Here is a 22,740-nt window from a genome sequence, read left to right as displayed (position 1 = left end):
GGTCTTGTAGATGACATGGAGCCAGTGGGTTTGGCGACGAGTATGAAGCGAGGGCCAGCCAACGAGAGCGTACAGGTCGCAATGGTGGTTAGTATATGGGGCTTTGGTGACGAAATGGATTGCACTGTGATAGACTGCATCCAATTTGTTGAGTAGGGTAGGGTAGGATCGTAAACCATTCCTCCATTTGATAACAGAATCTTTCTAGATCCTTGACATCCTTCACCTGTGCTTATGGACTTCCTTCTTCAATTCAAACCACAGGTTTTCAATGGGGTTCAAGTCTTGGAGACAACTGGTTTTATGGCTAAAAAAATATCCTGGTACTGGGAAAAGTTCATGATGCCGTTGACCTTAACAAGGACCCCTGGAAGTAGAATAGCCCCATAACATCAAAGGTCCACCAGCATATTTTACAGTAGGGATGGGGCTATTTTCTGCTCATGCGTTTTCATTTTGACGCCAAACCCACCACTGCTGTGCGTTGCCAAGGAGCTCTATTTTCATCCAACTAATGTAAATGCCTGGAGTTTGGTAAACTCACTGGCACTTGGATTGGATCCGGTGCTTTGATCAGATGACATGAGTCCAAATGAGAACGCATGAGCAGAAAATAACCCCACGGATTCTGTATGGAGGAATGGTGAATGGATTCTGTTTGGAGGAATGGTGAACTGATTCTGTATTGGGTAATGGTGTAAGAACGCACCCAAAGTTTTCCAACTCATTATTTCATTTTTTTAAAGGCTCAGTGCCATTTCCTCGCAAGGTGAGGTGTTGACAGGTATTGAACAAAAATATAAACACAATATGCAACAATTTTAACGATTTTATTGAGTTACAGTTCAAATGAGTAAATCAGTCAATTTAAGTAAATCAATTTGGTCCTAACCTATGGATCTCACGTGACTGGTCCTGGGAAGGAATAGGCCCACCTACTTGGGAGCCAGGTCTATCCAATTAGAATGAGTTTTTCCCCAGAAAAGGGTTTTATCGCAGACAGAAATACTCCTAAGTTTCATCAGCTGTCTTGGTGGCTGGTCTCAGACGATCCCACAGGTGAAGAAGCCGGATGTGGAGGTCCTGGGCTGGAGTGGTTACATGTGGTCTGTGGTTGGACGCACTGACAAATACTCTAAACTTATGTTGGAGGAGGCTTATGGTAGAGAAATGAACATTACATTCTCTGGCAACAGCTCTGGTGGACATTCTTGCAGTCAGCATGCCAATTGCACACTCCCTCAAAACTTCAGACATCTGTTGTATTGTGTTGTGTGACAAAACTGCACATTTTAGAGTGGCATTTTATTGTCCCAAGCACAAGGTGCACCTATGTAATGACCATGTTTAATCCGCTTCTTGATATTCCACACCTGTCAGGTGGACAAGGCAGCAGCTACTCTTCCTGGGGTCATAACAGGGTTAGAACAGTTATACCTCAACAAGGCAGCAGCTACTCTTCCTGGGGTCAAAACAGGGTTAGAACAGTTATACCTCAACAAGGCAGCAGCTACTCTTCCTGGGGGACAACCAGGGTTAGAACAGTTATACCTCAACAAGGCAGCAGCTACTCTTCCTGGGGGACAACCAGGGTTAGAACAGTTATACCTCAACAAGGCAGCAGCTACTCTTCCTGGGGGACAACCAGGGTTAGAACAGTTATACCTCAACAAGGCAGCAGCTACTCTTCCTGGGGGACAACCAGGGTTAGAACAGTTATACCTCAACAAGGCAGCAGCTACTCTTCCTGGGGGACAACCAGGGTTAGAACAGTTATACCTCAACAAGGCAGCAGCTACTCTTCCTGGGGTCATAACAGGGTTAGAACAGTTATACCTCAACAAGGCAGCAGCTACTCTTCCTGGGGTCAAAACAGGGTTAGAACAGTTATACCTCAACAAGGCAGCAGCTACTCTTCCTGGGGTCATAACAGGGTTAGAACAGTTATACCTCAACAAGGCAGCAGCTACTCTTCCTGGGGGACAACCAGGGTTAGAACAGTTATACCTCAACAAGGCAGCAGCTACTCTTCCTGGGGGACAACCAGGGTTAGAACAGTTATACCTCAACAAGGCAGCAGCTACTCTTCCTGGGGTCAAAACAGGGTTAGAACAGTTATACCTCAACAAGGCAGCAGCTACTCTTCCTGGGGTCATAACAGGGTTAGAACAGTTATACCTCAACAAGGCAGCAGTTACTCTTCCTGGGGGACAACCAGGGTTAGAACAGTTATACCTCAACAAGGCAGCAGCTACTCTTCCTGGGGTCATAACAGGGTTAGAACAGTTATACCTCAACAAGGCAGCAGCTACTCTTCCTGGGGTCATAACAGGGTTAGAACAGTTATACCTCAACAAGGCAGCAGCTACTCTTCCTGGGGTCATAACAGGGTTAGAACAGTTATACCTCAACAAGGCAGCAGCTACTCTTCCTGGGGGACAACCAGGGTTAGAACAGTTATACCTCAACAAGGCAGCAGCTACTCTTCCTGGGGGACAGCCAGGGTTAGAACAGTTATACCTCAACAAGGCAGCAGCTACTCTTCCTGGGGTCATAACAGGGTTAGAACAGTTATACCTCAACAAGGCAGCAGCTACTCTTCCTGGGGTCAAAACAGGGTTAGAACAGTTATACCTCAACAAGGCAGCAGCTACTCTTCCTGGGGGACAACCAGGGTTAGAACAGTTATACCTCAACAAGGCAGCAGCTACTCTTCCTGGGGTCATAACAGGGTTAGAACAGTTATACCTCAACAAGGCAGCAGCTACTCTTCCTGGGGTCATAACAGGGTTAGAACAGTTATACCTCAACAAGGCAGCAGCTACTCTTCCTGGGGTCAAACCAGGGTTAGAACAGTTACACCTCAACAAGGCAGCAGCTACTCTTCCTGGGGTCATAACAGGGTTAGAACAGTTATGCCTCAACAAGGCAGCAGCTACTCTTCCTGGGGTCATAACAGGGTTAGAACAGTTATACCTCAACAAGGCAGCAGCTACTCTTCCTGGGGGACAACCAGGGTTAGAACAGTTATACCTCAACAAGGCAGCAGCTACTCTTCCTGGGGGACAACCAGGGTTAGAACAGTTATACCTCAACAAGGCAGCAGCTACTCTTCCTGGGGTCAAAACAGGGTTAGAACAGTTATACCTCAACAAGGCAGCAGCTACACTTCCTGGGGGACAACCAGGGTTAGAACAGTTATACCTCAACAAGGCAGCAGCTACTCTTCCTGGGGGACAGCCAGGGTTAGAACAGTTATACCTCAACAAGGCAGCAGCTACTCTTCCTGGGGTCATAACAGGGTTAGAACAGTTATACCTCAACAAGGCAGCAGCTACTCTTCCTGGGGTCAAAACAGGGTTAGAACAGTTATACCTCAACAAGGCAGCAGCTACTCTTCCTGGGGGACAACCAGGGTTAGAACAGTTATACCTCAACAAGGCAGCAGCTACTCTTCCTGGGGTCATAACAGGGTTAGAACAGTTATACCTCAACAAGGCAGCAGCTACTCTTCCTGGGGTCATAACAGGGTTAGAACAGTTATACCTCAACAAGGCAGCAGCTACTCTTCCTGGGGTCAAAACAGGGTTAGAACAGTTACACCTCAACAAGGCAGCAGCTACTCTTCCTGGGGTCATAACAGGGTTAGAACAGTTATGCCTCAACAAGGCAGCAGCTACTCTTCCTGGGGTCATAACAGGGTTAGAACAGTTATACCTCAACAAGGCAGCAGCTACTCTTCCTGGGGGACAACCAGGGTTAGAACAGTTATACCTCAACAAGGCAGCAGCTACTCTTCCTGGGGGACAACCAGGGTTAGAACAGTTATACCTCAACAAGGCAGCAGCTACTCTTCCTGGGGTCAAAACAGGGTTAGAACAGTTATACCTCAACAAGGCAGCAGCTACACTTCCTGGGGGACAACCAGGGTTAGAACAGTTATACCTCAACAAGGCAGCAGCTACTCTTCCTGGGGGACAACCAGGGTTAGAACAGTTATACCTCAACAAGGCAGCAGCTACTCTTCCTGGGGGACAACCAGGGTTAGAACAGTTATACCTCAACAAGGCAGCAGCTACTCTTCCTGGGGTCATAACAGGGTTAGAACAGTTATACCTCAACAAGGCAGCAGCTACTCTTCCTGGGGTCATAACAGGGTTAGAACAGTTATACCTCAACAAGGCAGCAGCTACTCTTCCTGGGGTCAAAACAGGGTTAGAACAGTTATACCTCAACAAGGCAGCAGCTACTCTTCCTGGGGACAAAACAGGGTTAGAAATTCATCAATAAAACAATACAATACATTATTGCATTAATACATTATTGCATTAATACATTACTACATTAATATATTATTACATTATTACATTATTACATTAATACATTATTGCATTATTACATTAATGCATTATTACATTATTACATAAATACATTAATACATTATTGCATTAATACATTATTACATTAATACCACATCAGAATAAAATTCAGAGTACCATGACATTACAATGTGTGCGTGTCTGTGTGTGGACTACTGACCAGTTATATAGTCTGGTGTTAGTTTGATCACCTGTACTACTGCCCAGTTATATGGTCTGGTGTTAGTTTGATCACCTGTACTACTGCCCAGTTATATAGACTGGTGTTAGTTTGATCACCTGTACTACTGCCCAGTTATATGGTCTGGTGTTAGTTTGATCACCTCGACTACTGACCAGTTATATAGTCTGGTGTTAGTTTGATCAACTGTACTACTGACCAGTTATATGGTCTGGTGTTAGTTTGATCACCTGGACTACTGACCAGTTATATAGTCTGGTGTTAGTTTGATCACCTGGACTACTAGTGTAATATTGGGATGCAAGGCTCTATAGTAGCCTGGTTCTAGTCTGTACTACTGATGGCTCTATAGTAGCCTGGTTCTAGTCTGTACTACTGATGGCTCTATAGTAGCCTGGTTCTAGTCTGTACTACTGATGGCTCTATAGTAGCCTGGTTCTAGTCTACTACTGATGGCTCTATAGGACCCTGGTTCTAGTCTGTACTACTGATGGCTCTATAGTAGCCTGGTTCTAGTCTGTGCTCCTGATGGCTCTATAGTAGCCCGGTTACAGTATAGTATCCACCTCACATGGTTATGGGCTTAACAGAAAGACAGCTGAACCATGACAGATATAGAGTAGAAATGTATTCAATTTGGAGTTTGCATCCCAATATTACACTTTATGTACTTCACAGGAGACTGAAATACAGTGGCAAGACAAAGTATCTGAAACCCTTCGGAAATACCCAGATTTCTGCGTAAATTGGTAATAAAATTTGCGGACAGATAGCCTTGCATTCTTCTGAAAAATGTCATGATAAACTTGGGAATTCATTTTTCCGTCGATGATAGCAAGCTGTCCAGACCCTGAGGGAGCAAAGCAGCAAACTTCAGACGTGCATGTTTTTTGGACAGCAGTGGCTTTTTCTGTGTTGTCCTCCCATGAACACCTTTCTTGTTTAGTGTTTTACGTATCATAGACTCGTCAACAGAGATGTTAACATGTTCCAGAGATTGTTGTAAGTCTTTAGCTGACACTCTAGGATTCTTCTTAACCTCATTGAGCATTCTGCGATGTGTTCTTGCAGTCATCTTTGCACGGCCACTCCTAGAGAGAGTAGCTACAGTGCTGAACTTTCTTCATTTATAGTCAGTTTGTCTTACTTTGGACTGATGAACATCAAGGCTTTTAGAGATACTTTTCAACCCTTTCCAGCTTTATGCAAGTCAACAATTCTTAATCTTAGGTCTTCTGTGATCTCTTTTGTTCGAGGCATGGTTCACATCAGGCACTGCTTCTCGTGAATAGCAAACTCACAGAGTTTTTTTAACGGGCTAGGCAGCTCTAACCAACATCTCCAATCTCATCTCATTGATTGGACTCCAGGTTAGCTGACTCCTGACTCCAATTAGCTTTTGGAGAAGTCATTAGCCTAGGGGTTCACATGCTTTTTCCAACCTACACTGAATGTTTAAACGATGTAGTCAATATAGACAAGAAAAATACAATATTTTGTGTGTTATTAGTTTAAGCACACTGTGTTTGTCTATTGTTGAGACTTAGATGAAGATCAGATCAAATTACATGACCAATTTATGCAGAATTCCAGGTAATTCACATACGTAGTTCACATACTCTTTCTTGCCACTTTACAACAAAACCATTTGACATAGAAACACCGTATTTTTTACGTGAAAAAAAATATGTTTAATGAATTATGAAATGATGGAAAATATTAGTATCAGTCCACCCGTGAGGCCCCTAGGTCATCTGACTGCAGGAAAGGGCTACTTAATGTAATCTGCTTCACGATCTGTTCGAGGAAACCTGCTTTCCCTCAGTGTTGGGTTTAGACTTCAGATCACCTTGATGTCCTGTTAGAGGAAACCATCCTTCCCTCAGTGTTGGGTTTAGACTTCAGATCACCTTGATGTCCTGTTAGAGGAAACTATCCTTCCCTCAGTGTTGGGTTTAGACTTCAGATCACTCTGATGTCCTGTTTGCTCTGTGGGTGTAAAGCACAGATTGGGACATTCTAACTTTAGGTGCAGGGATTGACTGCATGACACTGCTTTGGGCTGCTTTGTCCTTGATGGTAGTAGTAGTTTTATCTTTAACTTTAGAACGTCCAAGTCCAATAATGTGTGTTATTCTAAAAACACCAAAGCTGTGGTCTGTTTGCCTGAGGTTGTCAAGAACAGCTGGATTTTATACTGTAGGTACAGGGATTGACTGCATGACATTGACTATCAGTCACACAGTTTATGGTACGTCATTGTTTCATTGATTTGTGCGGTTTTGTCCTTGATTTTAACGATGTATGTTGATCTTTTTCTTTAGGACTTCCAGTAATATATTTTAAATATCAAAGCTGTGATAAAGTGCAGTGTGTCAGGATTAAACACAGCAGAACCCAATACATACATATTACAACCTCTGTCCTGCCCTGTATTTAAAGTCTGTCCGTCCGTCTGTCTATTCTCTGCTTATCCAGGGAATGTGTAGCAGCTTGCCAGGTCCACTCTCTCCTCCTGAGTCAGAACACCTCTCTGGTTCTGAACGCCGCTCCGGTTCTGGAGTCAGAACGCCTCTCCGGTTCTGGAGTCAGAACCGTTCTCCGGTTCTGGAGTCAGAACGCCTCTCCGGTTCTGGAGTCAGAACGCCTCTCCGGTTCTGGAGTCAGAACGCCTCTCCGGTTCTGGAGTCAGAACGCCTCTCCGGTTCTGGAGTCAGAACGCCTCTCCGGTTCTGGAGTCAGAACGCCTCTCCGGTTCTGGAGTCAGAACGCCTCTCCGGTTCTGGAGTCAGAACCGTTCTCCGGTTCTGGAGTCAGAACCGTTCTCCGGTTCTGGAGTCAGAACCGTTCTCCGGTTCTGGAGTCAGAACCGTTCTCCGGTTCTGGAGTCAGAACGCCTCTCCGGTTCTGGAGTCAGAACGCCTCTCCGGTTCTGGAGTCAGAACGCCTCTCCGCTTCTGGAGTCAGAACGCCTCTCCGCTTCTGGAGTCAGAACGCCTCTCCGCTTCTGGAGTCAGAACGCCTCTCCGCTTCTGGAGTCAGAACGCCTCTCCGCTTCTGGAGTCAGAACGCCTCTCCGCTTCTGGAGTCAGAACGCCTCTCCGCTTCTGGAGTCAGAACGCCTCTCCGCTTCTGGAGTCAGAACGCCTCCTCCTGAGTCAGAACGCCTCCTCCTGAGTCAGAACGCCTCCTCCTGAGTCAGAACGCCTCTATGGTTCTGGAGTCAGAACGCCTCTCTGGTTCTGGAGTCAGAACGCCTCTCTGGTTCTGGAGTCAGCACGCCTCTCTGGTTCTGGAGTCAGAACGCCTCTCTGGTTCTGGAGTCAGAACGCCTCTCTGGTTCTGGAGTCAGAACGCCTCTCTGGTTCTGGAGTCAGAACGCCTCTCTGGTTCTGGAGTCAGAACACCTCTCCTGAGTCAGAACACCTCTCCTGAGTCAGAACACCTCTATGGTTCTGGAGTGAGAACACCTCTCTGGTTCTGGAGTCAGAACACCTCTCTGGTTCTGGAGTCAGAACACCTCTCTGGTTCTGGAGTCAGAACTTCTCTCCTGAGTCAGAACTTCTCTCCTGAGTCAGAACTTCTCTCCTGAGTCAGATCGCCTCTCCTGAGTCAGATCGCCTCTCATTGATTATATATTAATACTAGTTACCCAGTCTCTATCTGAACAGTGAGTATATATTAATACTAGTTACCCAGTCTCTATCTGAACAGTGAGTATATATTAGTGGTAGTTACCCAGTCTCTATCTGAATAGTGAGTATATATTAGTACTAGTTACCCAGTCTCTATCTGAACAGTGAGTATATATTAGTACTAGTTACCCAGTCTCTATCTGAACAGTGAGTATATATTAGTACTAGTTACCCAGTCTCTATCTGAATAGTGAGTATATATTAGTACTAGTTACCCAGTCTCTATCTGAATAGTGAGTATATATTAGTACTAGTTACCCAGTCTCTATCTGAACAGTGAGTATATATTAGTACTAGTTACCCAGTCTCTATCTGAACAGTGAGTATATATTAGTGTAACTCCATTGACTTGTAGTCTATTGACTGAAGCCAGATTACTGTAAGTACATTATTTACCTTCAGAGGTGAATGTATGAAGCCAGTTGCTGTGATACGTGTTTTGTTGTTGTGCACTCTCCTCAAACAATAGCATGGTATCCTTTCACTGTTATAGCTTCTGTAAATTGGACAGTGCAGTTAGATGAACAATTATGTAAGCTTTCTGCCCATATACGACATGTCTATGTCCTGGAAAGGTTGATGTTACTTACATGCTCTAATGTGATTAGCATGACATTTGAATCTCAACCGATCCCGTAGAGGATTTATTAAATATAACATTTGAAATGCCTATATTATTTTTGCACATCATTATAACCATTATATGACATTTGAAATGTCTCTATTCCTTTGGCACTTTGGTGAGTGTAATGTTTACTGTTATTGAAACTAAAAGAAAAAATCCCTTTTGTTTGTCTATTTCTCTTGCTTTGGCAATGTTAACATGTGTTTCCCATGCCAATAAAGCCTATTGAATTGATATAGAGAGAGAAATAGACAGAGGGGTCTCAATGGGTAGCTTCAGGAACAGTACCTCAGTGCTGCATGTAGCAACACCATGTGAGATCAGAACACTGTGATAAGCCAATAGAAATACTGGCTATTGGTAGATGATGACAACACTTGGCACATGTTTTTCCTAGTCTGAGTGTCAGTCATTTTTTTGTTTTGTTTTGACCTTTATTTAACTAGGAAACTCCGTTAGGGAATAAATTATTGTTTACAATGACGGCCTACCCCAGCCAAACCTGGACAACGATGTGCCGCCGCCCTTTGGGACTCCCAATCACAGCCGGTTGTGATACAGCCTGGATTTGAACCAGGTTCAAGTAGTGACGCTTCTTGCACTGAGATGCGGTGCCTTAGACCGCTGCACCAATCGGGAGCCCAAGTCCTTGTCACTCATATTGCCATGCCAAACATAGTTTAACATTGAGCAGTGGAGTTGGCCAGAGAACTAACCGATCTGGGACCAGAATGCATTTCTCTGTTAAATGGTATTCTGGCATTCCGATCTTCCTGCTTTCCACCAAATCTGGGGTCAATTAACAGTTCGTCTGACTAGTCTCTCATTGATTTGATTTACTCATTTAATTTACTAATTTGATTTATTTTCAGTATAGTTGTCTTATTAGGATCCCAATTAGCTGCTGCCAAGTGCATGTAGTCATGGCTCTATGTAGTACTGTGTGTTTCCCAGAGTCTGTTCTGGACTTGGGGACTGTGAAGAGACCTCTGGTGGCATGTCTTTTGGGGTATGTATGGCTGTCTGAGCTGACTGTTAGCTGTTTTGAACAGACAGTTAGGTGCATTCAACACATTAATACCTCTGACAAATACAGGTAGTGATGCAGTCACTTTCTTCTCTACTTTGAGCCAGGAGAAATGTATGTTTTATTGATGCCCTCATGTGTATATTTAAGGGTCCAACCGTTCTGCTCTGTTCTGGACCAACTGAAATGTACCTTAATGTTGGTGGTGCTTAGTTCTCTGTTTTAATGTTACTCCTTAACCGCTATGATAAATGCAATAGTTTTTCTTGAGTATTCTTTCAACATAGCTGATATTGTGCAAAGTGTATCAATGCAGGTGAAATCAGTCATTGACCCAGACATGGCAGAAAGATCGGAACGCTGTGAACCAAGAGGTTGTGAGTTCAAATCCCTGGTGAGGACATGTTGAATATAATGTTCTATATAAATGAACATGCACAATGTAATTGTGTACATTATATATACAAAAGTATGTGGACACCCCTTCAAATGACTGGATTCTGCTGTTTCAGTTCAAATCCCCGAGCTGACAAGGTACAAAATCTGCCGTTCTGCCCCTGAACAGGCAGTTAACCCACTGTTCCTAGGCCGTCATTAAAAATAAGAATTTGTTCTTAACTGACTTGCCTAGTAAAATAAAGGTTAAAAAAACACAACAAAAAAAAAAGGTGACCGGTTTGATGGCCAGCTTGGGAATTTAGGCAGGACACTGGGGTTAATACCCCTACTCTTACAATAAGTCCCATGGGATCTTTAATGACCTCAGCGAGTCAGGACACCAGTTTAACATCCCATCCGAAAGACGGCACCCTACACAGGGCAGTGTCCCCAATCACTGCCATGGGGCATTGGGACATTTAAAAAATATATATATTATTATTTAGACCAGAGGAAAGAGTGCCTCCTACTGGCCCTCCAACACCACTTCCAGCAGCATCTGGTCTCCCATCCAGGACAAACCCTGCTTAGCTTCAGAAGCAAGCCAGCAGTGGTATGCAGGGTGGTATGCTGCTGGCCATATATGCAGTGTTGTAATGATGTACAAAAGGGAAAATAAATAATTATGGGTTGTATTTACAATGGTGTTTGCTTCACTGGTTGCCCTTTTCTTGTGGAAACGGGTCACAAATCTTGCTGCTGTGATGGCACAGTTGTGGTATTTCACCCAGTAGATACAGTAAGGGAGTTTATTAAATTTGGATTTGTTTTGAAATTCTTTGTGGATCTGTGTAATTTGAGGGAAATATGTGTCTCTAATATGGTCATACATTTGCAGCAGGTTAGGAAGTGCACCTCATTTTATGGGCAGAGTGCACATAGCCTGTCTTCTCTTGAGAGCCAGGTCTGCCTACGGCAGCCTTTCTCAATAGCAAGGCTATGCTCACTGAGTCTGTACATAGTCAAAGCTTTCCTTAAGTTTGGGTCAGTCACAGTGGTCAGGTATTCTGCCACTGTGTCCTCTCTGTTTATGGCCAAATAACATTCCAGTTTGCTCAGTTTTTTGGTCAATTCTTTTTCTTTCCAATGTGTCTTTTAGTTTTCTCAGGATTTGTTTGGGTCTAATTGTGCTGCTGTCCTGGGGCTCTGTGGGGTATGTTTGTGTTTGTGAACAGAGCCCCAGGACCAGCTTGCTTAGGGGACTCTTCTCCAGGTTCATCTCTCTGTATGTGATGGCTTTGTTATGGAAGGTTTGGGAATTGCTCCCTTTTAGGTGGTTGTAGAATTTAACGTCTCTTTTCTGGATTTTGATAATTAGCGCTAATCGCCCTAATTCTGCTCTGCATGCATTATTGGGTGTTTTAAGTTATACACAGAGGATGTTTTTGCAGAGTCTCAATTTGGTGTTTGTCCCATTTTGTTAATTCTTGGTTGGTGAGCGAACCCCAGACCTCACAAACATAAAGGGCAATTGGTTCTATAACTGATTCAAGTATTTTTAGCCAGATCCTGATTGGGATGTCGAATTCTATTTTCCTTTTGATGGCGTAAAAGGCCCTTCTTGCCATGTCTCTCAGAATTTTTACAGCGTTGTGGAAATATCCTGTGGTGCTGATGTTTAGCCGAGGTAGGTGTAGTTTTTTGTGTGCTCTAGGGCAACTGTGTATAGATGGAATTTGTATTTTTGGTCCTGGCAATTGGACCTTTTTTGGAACACTATTATTTGTTGTCTTACTGAGATTCACTGTCAGGGCCCAGGTCTGTGCGTAAGATCTAGGTGCTGCTGTAGGCCCTCCTTGGTTGGGCAGAAGCACCAGATCGTCAGCAAACAGTCAACTTTTGACTTCAGATTCTAGTAGGGTGAGGCCGGGTGCTGCAGACTGTTCTAGTGCCCTAGACAATTTGTTGATATATGCATTTGGAAAGTATTCAGACCCCTTGATTTTTTTCCACATTTTGTTACATTACAGCCTTATTCTAAAATGGATTCAATTGTTTTTCCCCCTCATCTATCAGGTATAAAGGTAAGACCCACATCCACGTTGAATAAACAATTTAATATTCCGACAGGGGCAATAGACAGGTCAAGGCAGGCAGAGGTCGGTAATCCAAGCCCTGATGTCCTTGCCATGTCTGAATCCTGGCTTAGGAAGGCCACCAACAATTCTGAGATTTCCATAGCCAGCTACAACATTTTCCGTCAAGATAGAACTGCCAAAGGGGGAGGAGTTGCAATCTACTGCAGAGAGAGCCTGCAAAGTTATGTCATACTTTCCAGGTCTATACCCAAACAGTTTGAACTTCTAATTTTAAAAATCAACCTTTCCAGAAATAAGTCTCTCACTGTTGCTGCCTGCTATCGACCCCCCTCCGCTCCCAGCTGTGCCCTGGACACCATTTGTGAATTGATCGCCCCCATCTAGCTTCAGAGTTTGTTCTGTTAGGTGACCTAAGCTGGGAAATGCTTAACACCCCGGCAGTCCTACAATCTAAGCTAGATGCCCTCAATGTCACACAAATAATCAAGGAACCCACCAGGTACAACCCTAAATCCGTAAACATGGGCACCCTCATAGACATTATCCTGACCAACTTGCCCTCCAAATACACCTCTGCTGATTTCAATCAGGATCTCAGCGATCACTGCCTCGTTGCCTGTATCCGCTATGGGCCCGCAGTCAAACGACCACCCCTCATCACTGTCAAACGCTCCCTAAAACACTTCTGCGAGCAGGCCTTTCTAATCGACCTGGCCCGGGTATCCTGGAAGGATATTGACCTCATCCCGTCAGTGGAGGATGCCTGGTCATTCTTTAAAAGTAATTTCCTCACCATCCTAGATAGTCTGGGACACTAAAGTCCATGGAGAACAAGAGCACCTCCCCCCAGCTGCCCACTGCACTGTGGCTAGGTAACACTGTCACCACTGATAAATCCATGAAAACCCCCCCCCCGCAACTACTTGCCCAAGCCTCCCCAGCTTCTCCTTCACCCATATCCAGACTGCAGATGTTCTGAAAGAGCTGCAAAACCTGGACTCGTACAAATCAGCCGGGCTAGACTATCTGGACCCTCTCTTTCTAAAACTATCCGCCACCATTGTTGCAACCCCTATTACCAGCCTGTTCAACCTCTCTTTCGTATCGTCCGAGATCCCTAAAGATTGGAAAGCTGACGCGGTCATCCCCCTCTTCAAAGGGGATGACACCCTAGACCCAAACTGTTACAGACCTATATCCATCCTGCCCTGCCTTTCTAAAATCTTCGAAAGCCAAGTTAACATACAGATCCCCGGCCATTTTGAATCCCACCATACCTTCTCCGCTATGCAATCTGGTTTCAGAGCTGGTCATGGGTGCACCTCAGCCACGCTCAAGATACTAGACGATATCATAACCTCATAAATAAAAGACAGTACTGTGCACTGTGCAGCCGTCTTCATCGACCTTGCCAAGGCTTTCGACTCTGTCAATCACCATATTCTTATCGGCAGACTCAATAGCCTTGGTTTTTCTAATGACTGCCTCGCCTGGTTCACCAACTACTTTGCAGACAGAGTTCAGTGTGTCAAATCGGAGGACTTGTAGTCCGGACCTCTGGCAGTCTCCATTGGGGTTCCACAGGGTTCAATTCTCAGGCCGACTCTTTTCTCAGTATATATCAATGATGTCGCTCTTGCTGCTGGTGATTCCCTGATCCACCTCTACGCAGACGACACCATTCTGTATACTTCTGGCCCTTTCTTGAACACTGTGTTAACTAACCTCCAAACGAGCTTCAATGCCATACAACACTACTTCCGTGGCCTCCAACTGCTCTTAAACGCTAGTAAAACCAAATGCATGCTTTTCAACTGTTCGCTGCCCGCACCCGCCCGCCCGATTAGCATCACCACCCTGGACGGTTCTGACCTAGAATATGTGGACAACTATAAATACCTAGGTGTCTGGCTAGCCTGTAAACTCTCCTTCCAGACTAATATCAAACATCTCCAATCGAAAATCAAATCAAGAGTCGGCTTTCTATTCCGCAACAAAGCCTCCTTCACTCACGCCGCCAAACTTACCCTAGTAAAACTGACTATCCTACCGATCCTCGACTTTGGCGACGTCATCTACAAAATTGCTTCCAATACTCTACTCACCAAACTGGATGTAGTCTATCACAGTGCCATCCATTTTGTTACCAAATCACCTCATACCACCCACCACTGCGACCTGTATGCTCTAGTCGCCTGGCCCTCGCTACATATTATTCGCCAGACCCACTGGCTCCAGGTCATCTATAAGTCTATGCTAGGTAAAGCTCCGCCTGATCCCAGTTCACTGGTCATGATAACAACACCCACCCGTAGCACACATTCCAGCAGGTATATCTCACTGATCACCCCCAAAGCCAACACCTCATGTGGCCACATTTCCTTCCAGTTCTCTGCTGCCAGTGACTGGAACGAATTTCAAAAATCGCTGAAGTTGGAGACTTTTATTTCCCTCACCAACTTTAAACATCTGCAATCTGAGCAGCTAACCGATCGCTGCTGCTGTACATAGTCCATCGGTAAATAGCCCACCCAATGTACCATTTTTACCTACCTCATCCCCATATTGTTTTTATTTATTTACTTTTCTGCTCTTTTGCACACCAGTATCTCTACTTGCATATCATCATCTGATCATTTATCACTCCAGTGTTAATCCAGTGCTAAATTGTAATCATTCGCTCCTATGGCCTATTTATTGCCTACCTCCTCATGCCTTTTGCACACACTGTATATAGACTTTCTTTTTCTACTGTGTCATTGACCTGTTTGTGTTATTGGCTTGTTTATTGTTTACTCCATGTGTAACTCTGTGTTGTTGTCTGTGTCACACTGCTTTGCTTTATCTTGACCAGGTCGCAGTTGTTAATGAGAACTTGTTCTCAACTGGCCTACATGGTTAGATAAAGGTGAAATAAAATGAAAAAGGATGATCAATGGAAACAGGATGCACTTGAGCTAAATTTCGAGTCTCATAAAATAGGGTCTGAATACTTATGTAATGAGATTTCAGAAATTTAGATTTCAGATTTGTAATGTATTTGCAAAACTTTCTAAAATCCTGTATTCACTTTGTCATTATGTGGTATTTTGATGTCATTATGAGGTATTGTGTGTAAATAAATCAGGGAATTAAAAAAATATATATTTTAGAATAAGGCTGTAATGTAACAAAATGTGGCTTAAGGGAAGGGGTCTGAATACTTTTGATATTTCTGGGTTTTTAATACTAACATTCTAAAAGCCTGTTTTTGCTTTGACACTATGGGGTATTGTGATGTCATTATGGGGTATTGTGATGTCATTATGGGGGTATTGTGATGTCATTATGGGGTATTGTGATGTCATTATGGGGTATTGTGATGTCATTATGGGGTATTGTGATGTCATTATGGGGGTATTGTGTAGATTAATGAGGAAATACATTGATAAATCTATTTTAGAATAAGGCTGTAACGTAATGTGGGAAAAGTCAAGTGGTCTGAATACTTTAGGTAGCACAAAGGAATAAATATTTCTCTGTTGAGATCATTTCCTTATTCATTTCTAGCCAGAACATTACAGGATCAGACCATTACAGTAGGTGAGCAGATCATGTTGAGCATCTGATACATACCTCTTAGGTTGCAGGATGGGGCTTGCGTGGGTGTAATAGAGGGGGTTGGGCCTGTTGCTCTGATCACAGCCTGGGCATATATGTCCTGCTGTCATGTTGAGGTCCTTGGCATGGGGGCGGGGCAGAAGGGGCATAGGTCTGATTCGTGGGGGCCTATATAGGATGTGGCCAGGGTTTGCTTGGGGCGGTCTCAGCTAGTTGGGCTGTGGCTGGTGATGCTGGGGTCTGGGTGTAGGTCCTCTTGGCGTGGGTTCTCTCGGTGCAGGTCCTTCGGGAGAGGGGGGGGGGGGGGTCTTGCAGGTCTGGGAGAGTGTCTCCCTGGTCTGGGCAGGGTGTCTGTTGCTCTGTTGCGTGAGGTGTTAGGGCTGCGGTTTTATTGTGATAAACTTCAGGGTCCTGATTGATGCCTTGAAGAGGTGCTGTCACGCCTGCTCCCGCTCCCCCTCCCTGGCGCTTGAGGGCACCAGGCTACCCGTCATCATACGCACTGTTACCGTCATTACGTGCAGCTGCGCTGATTGTACCTGTGTATATGTCTGCTCCTCTGGGTTGTTCCCTGTCCTAGCATTGTTTGTAGTGTTTATGTCCAGACGCTGTTCCTGTTCCGTTGCATGTCCATCTATATGAAATGGTTCACTCCCTGTACCTGCTTCTCATCTCCTGCGTTGGGCCTTGCAGGTGGACCTGGTCATAAAGGCTGTTCAGTCTAGGGTGGAGTAGTGGACCAGGTAGACATGTTGCATTCACCCGCTGTATGGTGGCAGGGTGGAGATAACCACTTGTGCGTTGGGGAAAGTGGAAGAAGCTCTCTCTCTCTCCCTCTTTCTCTCGGTCTCTCTCTCTCTCTCTGTCTCTCTGTAACACTCAGACTCTAACCTGGGCTTCCTTCTCCTATTAAAGTGTCATTAGTGAAATGAGATAATGGTATATTCAATCTGGATTGTTGTAATGAGATAATGATAGGTTCAATCTGGACTGTTAATTCCCAACACCAATCATCATCTCCTCGTTTGGATTGTTGGAGCTGATTTGATTGACAGAGAGCCGCAGTGTTATTGGTTCTGACAGTAGTGATGTCTCTCTCAGGTTGTCTCTCTGTCTCTACCCAGATGCCCGGTCTCGTGTCCGGTCCTCAGGTTGTCTCTCTGTCTCTCCCCAGATGCCCGGTCTCATCTCATGTCCTCAGGTTGTAGCTCTGTCTTTCCCCAGATGCCCGGTCTCGTCTCATGTCCTCAGGTTGTCTCTCTGTCCCTCCCCAGATGCCCGGTCTCGTGTCCTGTCCTCAGGTTGTCTCTCTGTCTCTCCCCAGATGCCCGGTCTCGTCTCATGTCCTCAGGTTGTCTCTCTGTCTCTCCCCAGATGCCCGGTCTCGTCTCATGTCCTCAGGTTGTCTCTCTGTCTCTCCCCAGATGCCCGGTCTCATCTTATGTCCTCAGGTTGTCTCTCTGTCTCTCCCCAGATGCCCGGTCTTGTGTCCTGTCCCGGTGGTCTGATAGTCATTGGTCTCCTCCTCCTCCTTTCCTCCTCCTCCGTGAACACCCTATCAGAGATATGGACCAATGAAGGTAACCCTAAACTCTGAAGTTTGACCCCTACCCCCTACCCTAACTACTACCCATAGCTATTACCCATCCTGCCCTGTCTACCATCAACACCCAATCAGAGATATAGACCATTGAGGGTAACCAGAACTCTGTTCTGAATAACATACTGGTCCAGTTGTAGCAACTAAACCCATCAGCCCTACTGTATTCTGTTCTGAGTAACAGACTGGTCCAGTTGGAGCAACTAAACCCATCAGCCCTACTGTATTCTGTTCTGAGTAACAGACTGGTCCAGTTGGAGCAACTAAACCCATCAGCCCTACTGTATTCTGTTCTGAGTAACAGACTGGTCCAGTTGGAGCAACTAAACCCATCAGCCCCACTGTATTCTGTTCTGAGTAACAGACTGGTCCAGTTGGAGCAACTAAACCCATCAGCCCTACTGTATTCTGTTCTGAGTAACAGACTGGTCCAGTTGGAGCAACTAAACCCATCAGCCCCACTGTATTCTGTTCTGAGTAACAGACTGGTCCAGTTGGAGCAACTAAACCCATCAGCCCTACTGTATTCTGTTCTGAGTAACAGACTGGTCCAGTTGGAGCAACTAAACCCATCAGCCCTACTGTATTCTGTTCTGAGTAACAGACTGGTCCAGTTGGAGCAACTAAATCCATCAGCCCCACTGTATTCTATTCTGAGTAACAGACCCAGCTACCTACAGGGCCTACAGAAATGATTCATACCCCTTAACTTCAGAAATGATTCCTACCCCTTAACTTCAGAAATGATTCCTACCCCTTAACTTCAGAAATGATTCCTAACCCTTAACTTCAGAAATGATTCCTACCCCTTAACTTCAGAAATGAATCCTACCCCTTAACTTCAGAAATGATTCCTACCCCTTAACTTCAGAAATGATTCCCACCCCTTAACTTCAGAAATGATTCCCACCCCTTAACTTCAGAAATGATTCCCACCCCTTAACTTCAGAAATGATTCCCACCCCTTAACTTCAGAAATGATTCCTACCCCTTAACTTCAGAAATGATTCCTACCCCTTAACTTCAGAAATGATTCCTACCCCTTAACTTCAGAAATGATTCCTACCCCTTAACTTCAGAAATGATTCCTACCCCTTAACTTCAGAAATGATTCCTACCCCTTAACTTCAGAAATGATTCCTACCCCTTAACTTCAGAAATGATTCCTACCCCCTTAACTTCAGAAATGATTCCTACCCTTAACTTCAGAATGATTCCTACCCCTTAACTTCAGAAATGATTCCCACCCCTTAACTTCAGAAATGATTCCCACCCCTTAACTTCAGAAATGATTCCCACCCCTTAACTTCAGAAATGATTTCTACCCCTTAACTTCAGAAATGATTCCTACCCCTTAACTCCAGAAATGATTCCTACCCCTTAACTTCAGAAATGATTCCTACCCCTTAACTTCAGAAATGATTCCTACCCCTTAACTTCAGAAATGATTCCTACCCTTTAACTTCAGAAATGATTCCTACCCCTTAACTTCAGAAATGATTCCTTAACTTGTTCCACATTTTGTTGTGTTACAGCTTGAATTCAAAATTGATTAAAATTGATTTTTTTTTCATATAGTGATTCTAGTATTTATTAAGTTCTTATACAGTGTTCTATTTCACCCAGCCAGCAGATATCAGGATAACAACACACACACACACACAGAGACACGCGGACACATTCCCTCCTGTATTGATATGGCAGAGATCCCGCTCTCTTGGAGTTGAGGCAGAAATGTGAAGAACGTTGTGGGTTTACAAACAATGCTGTTCTGCAGACAGAGAGAGAGAGAGAGACGCCTATGTCTGGAGAAAACCAGGCACAGCTCATCACCCGTCTAACACCAACCCTACTGTGAAGCATGGTGCTGCAGTTTCAGAGACTGGTAAGGATAGAGGGAACAATGAATGGAACCAAATCCTCGATGAGAACTTGCTTCAGAGAGCAAACGACTTCAGACTGGGGTGAAGATTTACATTCCAACAGAACAATGACCCCAAGCATACAGCCAAAGCAATGCTGGAATGGCTTCAGGACAAGAATGTGAAAGTGTGTGAGTGGCCCAGCCAAAGCATAGACTTATTGAAAGTATGTGGAAAGACTTGAAGATTGCTGTTCACCACCGCTCCCCATCTAACTTAACAGAGCTTGAGAAAATCTACAAAGAAGAATGAGAAAAAAAAATTGCCAAATGAAGAACTGCAAGGCTGAAACAGACATACCCAAGATGACTCAAAAATGTCATTGCTGCCAAAGGTATTTCTACAAAGTATTGACTCAGGGGTGTGAATATTTGCTGTATGTAAATGAGATAAATCTGTATTTCATTTTCAATGCTTTTACACATTTGCTTTACTTTGTCATTATGGGGTATTGTGTGTAGATAAGTAAGAACAAAACCATATTTAAACCATTTTAAATTCAGGCTGTAACACAACAAACTGTGGAATAAGTCAAGGGGTGTGGAATACTTTCTGAAGGCCCTGTATATACGGCTGCAAACAGTAGTTCTGTAGCTTGCAAATCCTGACTAGACTGAAGACTTATGATGGGAGACTAACTATTTAAACCACTGTTAACAGTAGCTACAACACTGCAGACACAATATCTAACATGTCTCTCTCTCTCTCCTGTCTAGTTTCAGATGTTCAGTACGGGAGGATAGGGTCCCAACGTTACGCTGCTGTGTAGAGACGCACTGGACAGGTATGATACACAGGGGTCAGTCTGTATAGAGCTGGACAGGTTATGATACACTAGGGGTCAGTCTGTATCAGAGCTGGACAGGTATGATACACAGGGGTCAGTCTGTAATTAGAGCTGGACAGGTATGATACACTAGGGGTCAGTCTGTATCAGTATGTTCTCTAGAGGGTCTGGACAGGTATGATACACTAGGGGTCAGTCTGTATCAGAGCTGGACAGGTATGATACACTAGGGGTCAGTCTATATCAGTAATGTTCCCAGTGCGTGACACTGGGGAGTCAATTTAATTTAGGACATTTGTCCCTGGAGCTAAGGTTCGTAGTACCCTTTGACTTAGAGTAGGCCTTGTCCCCTGCCATTTAACTGGCCCTGTGCAGTTAGTGTGTGGCTGTTTTATTTTCTCTGACTGTTAGTACTGTGACTGTAGTTGTGTGTCTGACTGTAGCTTTGTGTATTTGTGGTGCGTGAGCTGTGTTTGTGTGTAGTTGTCCTGGACTACCAATAAACATCATGATGTCTTGTCTCTTTAGGACGTCAGTGGAGTGGCGTCTGAACAGGTCTGTGTTGCCATGGCAGCACCGAGTGACATCAGGCGGTCATCTGGTCCTCGTGCACGCAGAACACGCTGCCGAGGGTAACTACAGCTGCCATGACGAGCAGGGACTCCTCATCCAGACCACCAGACTCAGGCTAGGATGTAAGTCTCCCCTCTATCCTCCCCCTCCTCCCTCTCACTCTCCCCTCTATCCTCCCCCTCCTCCCTCTCACTCTCCCCTCTATCCTCCCCTCTTCCCTCTCACTCTCCCCTCTAATCCTCCCTCCCTCCTCCCGCTCACTGTCCCCTCCCCTACCACTCCCTCTATCCTCTCCTTCCTCCCTCACCTCTCCCCTCTATTCTCCCCCTCTTCCCTCTCACTGTCCCCTCTATCCTCCTCCCTCCTCCCTCTCACTGTCCCCTCTATCCTCCTCCCTCCTCTCTCTCACTCTCCCCTCTATCCTCCCCCCTCCTCCCTCTCACTCTCCTCTCTATCCTCTCTCTCACTCTCCTCTCTATCCTCTCTCTCACTCTCCTCTCTATCCTCTCTCTCACTCTCCCCTCTATCCTCCCCCCTCCTCCCTCTCACTCTCCCCTCTATCCTCTCTCTCACTCTCCCCTCTATCCTCTCTCTCTCACTCCCCCCTCTATCCTCCCTCTCACTCTCCCCTCTTCCTCCCTCTCACTCCCCCTCTATCCTCCCCCTCCTCCCTCTCTCACTCACCCTCTATCCCTCCCCCTCTTCCCTCTCACTGTCCCCTCTATCCTCCTCCCTCCTCCCTCTCACTCTCCCCTCTATCCTCCCCCCTCCTCCCTCTCACTCTCCCCTCTATCCTCCCCCCCTCTTCCCTCTCACTGTCTCCTCTATCCTCCCCCTCTTCCCTCTCACTGTCCCCTCTATCCTCCCCCTCTTCCCTCTCACTGTCCCCTCTATCCTCCTCACTCCTCCCTCTCACTCTCCCCTCTATCCTCTCTCTCACTCTCCCCTCTATCCTCTCTCTCACTCTCCCCTCTATCCTCCCTCTGTCTCCCCTCTATCCTCCCCCCTCCTCCCTCTCACTCTCCCCTCTATCCTCCCCCTCTTCCCTCTCACTCTCCCCTCTATCCTCCTCCCTCCTCTCTCTCACTCTCCCCTCTATCCTCTCTCTCTCTCCCCTATCCTCATCTCTACTCGCTCTCCCTCATCCCTCCCCCTCTTCCCTCTCACTGTCCCCTCTATCCTCCTCCCTCCTCTCTCTCACTCTCCCCTCTATCCTCTCTCTCTCTCCCCTCTATCCTCTCTCTCATTCTCCCCTCTATCCTCCCCCTCCTCCCTCTCAGTCTCCCCTCTATCCTCCCCCCTCCTCCCTCTCACTCTCCCCTCTATCCTCTCTCTCACTCTCCTCTCTATCCTCTCTCTCACTCTCCTCTCTATCCTCTCTCTCACTCTCCTCTCTATCCTCTCTCTCACTCTCCCCTCTATCCTCTCTCTCACTCTCCCCTCTATCCTCCCCCTCCTCCCTCTCACTCCCCTCTATCCTCCCCCTCCTCCCCTCTCACTCTCCCCTCTATCCTCTCTCACTCTCCGCTCTATCCTCTCTCACTCTCCCCTCTATCCTCTCTCTCACTCTCCCCTCTATCCTCTCTCTCACTCTCCCTCTATCCTCTCTCACTCTCCCCTCTATCCTCCTCCCTCTCACTATCCCCTCTATTCTCCCCCCTCCCCCCTCTCCCTCTCCCCTCTATCCTCTCTCACTCTCCCCTCTATCCTCCCCCTCTTCCCTCTCACTCTCCCCTCTATCCTCCTCCCTGTCACTCTCCCCTCTATCCTCCTCCCTCCTCTCTCTCACTCTCCCCTCTATCCTCTCTCTCTCTCCCCTCTATCCTCTCTCTCACTCTCCCCTCTATCCTCCCCCTCTTCCCTCTCACTGTCCC

General features: G+C 45.7%; 1 pseudogene; it reads left to right on the top strand.

Annotated features, from left to right (window-relative positions):
- Window positions 1-22,740, top strand: part of LOC109880599 (interleukin-11 receptor subunit alpha-like) — a 130,936-nt pseudogene that overhangs the window by 48,974 nt on the left and 59,222 nt on the right.

Source organism: Oncorhynchus kisutch, linkage group LG23 (genome assembly GCF_002021735.2).
Source record: "Oncorhynchus kisutch isolate 150728-3 linkage group LG23, Okis_V2, whole genome shotgun sequence".
Classification (NCBI taxonomy): Eukaryota; Metazoa; Chordata; class Actinopteri; order Salmoniformes; family Salmonidae; genus Oncorhynchus; species Oncorhynchus kisutch.
This window is presented reverse-complemented; position numbering and strand designations above follow the sequence as displayed.